A 4,612-nucleotide genomic window follows, 5' to 3' on the forward strand; every position below is an offset into this window, starting at 1 on the left:
AGCAGGGGTGGGCCAGATCAACTTCTTGCCATTTGCATTCCAAACTGGCAACGTGACGTAAATCTGACCAATGAGCGCAGAGTATAACGTGTAACTCCGCCTCTTCTGCTGTCAATCAACAGCACACCCCACCTCCCTCGCCCCCACCCTGTCAAGTGGCGACCGCTGTCCTGATCTCCATGGTAACAAAAGGGATTTAACCCTTGCACTGTTCTACAGTACATTCAAGTGCTAGAAGAAGTAGATCCTTGACCTTTACTTAATGAAAATAAGCCTCCACTACAAATACAAGTAGGCTACTGCATTCAAAACCTCACTTAAGTAAAAGTATGTATAATCAAAACATTGACTTGATAAGATAAGATAAAAATAAATGTTTCCCTAAACAAAGGGCCTTTTTTTATTCAGTGTGTGAGTAAATAAGATTGAGAAATATGCAGGAATTTTTGGCCATTCAGACAACGATTTACGTTTATTAAAAACTTGTCGTTTTTATTGTGACAAAAAAAAAGAAGATTGCTATGAATTCTCAAAGATTTATTCATAATGTTGTGGTTGGTTCAATGTTAAAAAGTATCACAATTTTTCTTCTATACCGCAGGTTTGTGACTAATGCAACATGTTTTATTATATATGTTTTTATTTGTATTTTTAGGAAAGCTATTTTTAAATGACCAATTTTGAAGAAACATGTTTTTCACTGGTTGTGAAATGTGTGGAAAATTGTGATCTGGAAAGAAACTAAAGCTCTTAGGCAAATGGTCAGTGGAGTAAAGGGTACAATATTTAATATATACTTGAGTTCTGAGTTACTTTCCGACTTTTCTGAAGTTATGTTTTTCCGCTCATATGGGTACTTAGTTAATAGTGTTAAAGGAAGACCAGAGCAAAGAGTTAAGATATTTGACACTTTGTTGCCCCACTTAAAAACTGCCTTCTTTGTTGTCCCTTCAAGGAAGGTCAAAGGTCAGGATCAGCTCCCACAGAAACAACCACACCCTTCACTGGTTTAGGTTAGGGTTTTTGTTCAAGATCACTCCAGCATACAGAATCAGATTTCAGTTATTTCACTTGCAAAATTGTTTTACTCTGTTAAATAACTTCAGCTACTGCATTGTAGTAGGGCCCCAATACTAATTACCAGTCACAAGCTAGAATTTATTTTCTAAACATTTCATTTACAATATAAAGTACACAGGGAACCATCCTTTGTGTTCAAAATAGTTATTTTGTTATTTATGTCATTAGATAACCTCAACTGAAGTGTGTTTATTATATTTTCTAAATGTTAGAATTGCATGGTCTTCATAAGCAAAATAAAACTGTACTGACATTTGAAAATAATAATAATATTTTTAAATATATTTAATGGGAATACTTTTTGCTTTCTTATTATGATGTTATTTGATTTTCTAGAGGAAATTGGAAGAAATAAGCATCTCAATCAATGGATCCCCTCCACAATAAACATATGTCTGGGATTAAACAGATTTTAAAATAAAATGTGTATCTTGTGTTTCCTATAACAAACTGTAATGGGCTGGTTGAATACAATAAACATAGAATTGCTCTGTTTTGTTCAATATTATTGTTGTTTTCATTGTCTTGCACTCGCCGATCATCCCTTGGCAGTCTTCAAACTGCTGGACAACAGCATCCACAAAGCATGTCGACATGGAAATGAGGCGGCACAGTAATAAAATAGACAGCAAGGAATTGCTAATGTTTCAGTGAGTTGCTATTGTATTGCCTGTAATATGATCAGGGGGTGCATACATCTGCCTACAAATACTGAATAATTTATCAGAATATGAGTTATTCGGTTGGCCCTTGAGTTAATTATCTGGTGTATCATAGCTCCCTTGATACCTGGCTCGCAGCATCAGCATTGACACAGTATCATTCTAGTAACTTGGTGAATCCCCAAAGGCACATTATGGGCTTGCAGTCAGGCAGACTGTGTAATATTAATGTTGTTGCAGAGGTAACACTAATCTCCAACGCTGCTCTGCTGGGCTGGAACATACCTTCAAAGTGATGTTTTTACAAGAATGGGCCAAATGTAATTTTGTTGTAGATAATACATGAGGATCCTAATGGAATATGTATGTGCTCCCGTTCAGCAAGGTCGATCCTCCATATCAACAAGGTCATGGATGGGAGGTTTTACGTCTATCAACATGCATGATCACTTGCCAGCATTGTCACTAGTTTACATTAAATGTTTCTTAACATTATACAATATAGAGAGAATTTGGATCACACATACTTCAATTGAAATACCGTCTAACAATTTGCACTCATATCTGAATGTGAATCATTTTAGCCCCTGATGGTTCATTTTATTTGTGATTTCCTGTACTTCCGCCACAAAATACACCAAAAGCAGCGAATAAGTCCCCCGAGCATGGTTGCCTGTTTGCCCTTCTGGTTATTCTCCGGGGTGGATCTAGCAATATGTAGTTCATGTAGTTCTCCATGTCCACTTGCTGCTGATGGTTGTGGTCGAGGAGATTTTGCACTAAAATCTGTATCATGGTCAGTAGCGTCTGGGGCACGGACGCAACCCTGTGATCCACCATTGTTGTTGGTGAAACGAATCAGCAATGACACGGGGGTGAGCAGGAGAGGTGGAGAGAGACGGGGCCATGATCGTATATACCGTACACACGGAGCCGCAAGCATTTCGTCCCCAGACCTACCCACTTAGGGAGCCGTTATTAAAGTGTATCGTTTGAGGGCTCCGTTTCCGCGCCTCCATTTCGGCCTCGTGTGGACGAACCGTCTATACGATAAAGAACTGTAGCGGATACAACCCGTTTCGTCTCTGTGTGGACGCGGCCTTAGTAACACTCACATGGTTTTGAACTGTGCTCAAGTTATTTTAGTAGCATTGTGGATAAGATCTCCCACAGTGAGCATTGTGACATTTCAGTGAGTCACAGTCAAGAATGGCAATGATCCAATCTAATACTCATTAAAACACATACTACCACATATTTTACAGTTTACTCCCACATCAAAAGCAAACAACATGACATTGCCTTGTTAAAGCCGGAGGGTGTGTTCTTTAGTACATCTATTCTTCCGGGAAATGCTTGACACACATCATTCTCATACAGAAGTGTTTACTCTCCATAGCCAGACAACTGACAACTGGATATACAAATACCTCCAACTATATACAGTAAGCTGGTCCATACATTACTCTATGGCACCATAGTGAACTTTGAGAAAAGGGAGCTGTTTGTTTCTAACTAAGGTCAGCAACTTTTAAAGATTGCTCCTTTTGAGCCCTCCACCCCTGATGTGTAGGTTTGTGTATTGGTGGATATTCACGTATAAAACATTGTGTCAACTACTGTTGATCAGATATCAGTCTAATATTTAAAGTATTTAAGGTTCTTTCATTATTTTTACACAAGGGGGTGCCATCATGTCACCAGTCTACAAAGCACTTTCTGAGCTCAGACTGCCACTTGTTCAAGCTCGCACTCAATTGGACAAACCTATGCAATAAAAAGATTAGAAACAAGAAAAACACATTATTAATAATACCATATAGAAAATGTGTTATTGTATTAATATTATTATTATTATTATTATTAATATATGTTCTATTAAGATTAAAATAATCACATGTTTATGTATGTACAAACATGTAAAATAAAAACCAGTAATCATCAAGTTTTGTCAAATCTGCTCTCAGTTGTCATCATTCACGTAAAAAATATGTTTAAAATAGCATGGAGAAATGAGGTTAATTGTTCCACAGAAACAATGAATATTCCTGAAGTCAAAGGCTGTGTGCAGTTACTTCCTCTCTGCTGTGTTGCTCTGGTTAGTCCTGTTGTGTTTGTTTTTATTATTTTCTTCAAAGACAGAAACCAAACCAGCCCCTTGATGCCTTTTTGAACTATTTTTCTCCTGCATGAAAGAGCTCGGGAATGACGATAGTGCGGCCTCTCGCATCAAAGTTTGCTTATTAGTTCAATAATTACTTGGTTTTCTCTTCATTGTTGTGTAGTTCTCCGAGTTGTCTCACTCCGTGTTTGTACAGCAGGGATGACTATTGTGAGGAAGGATATTTAGTCTGATTCAGCCCCAGCAGACATCCCCTCCCTGCTGCATAAGAGAGACAAAAAAGGATTGGAGATTACAGGCATCCTGTACATTGACCTCTGTGTTTACTTAATCGTGGGGCGTCTACACCAATATGACCATTATTAACACTCTTTTACAAGTCGTTTCAAGCTGTAAAAGGAGCTGCGGATCCTAGATGCCTTCCATCTTTCTCTGATGAATCAACTAAGAAATAATCTTTGACCCTTCCAGTTAATGTTCATCTCCAAATGAACTAAGATTCATTTTTCTGGCTTCCTGGAAAATCGTTATCCTTTCTGATCACTTATATCACTTACCTTGTCTCTGATTCTCCACAAAAGCAGGTGGTTGTTTGAAGAGCCGATAGTGAAATTACAGCAGCTTAATGTGTCTCCATCCTCTTTGCAGAACTTGAATGGAAGAGTACATCTAACTTGCTCATTATTTCAATTTCCTCACACCAGATCAAAATAATAGGATTTTTGCTGGTTGGTGTGCAGTGATGTGT

The sequence above is a fragment of the Notothenia coriiceps genome, unplaced genomic scaffold (genome assembly GCF_000735185.1).
Source record: "Notothenia coriiceps isolate Sejong01 unplaced genomic scaffold, NC01 NC01_scaffold00026632, whole genome shotgun sequence".
NCBI classification, from domain to species: Eukaryota; Metazoa; Chordata; class Actinopteri; order Perciformes; family Nototheniidae; genus Notothenia; species Notothenia coriiceps.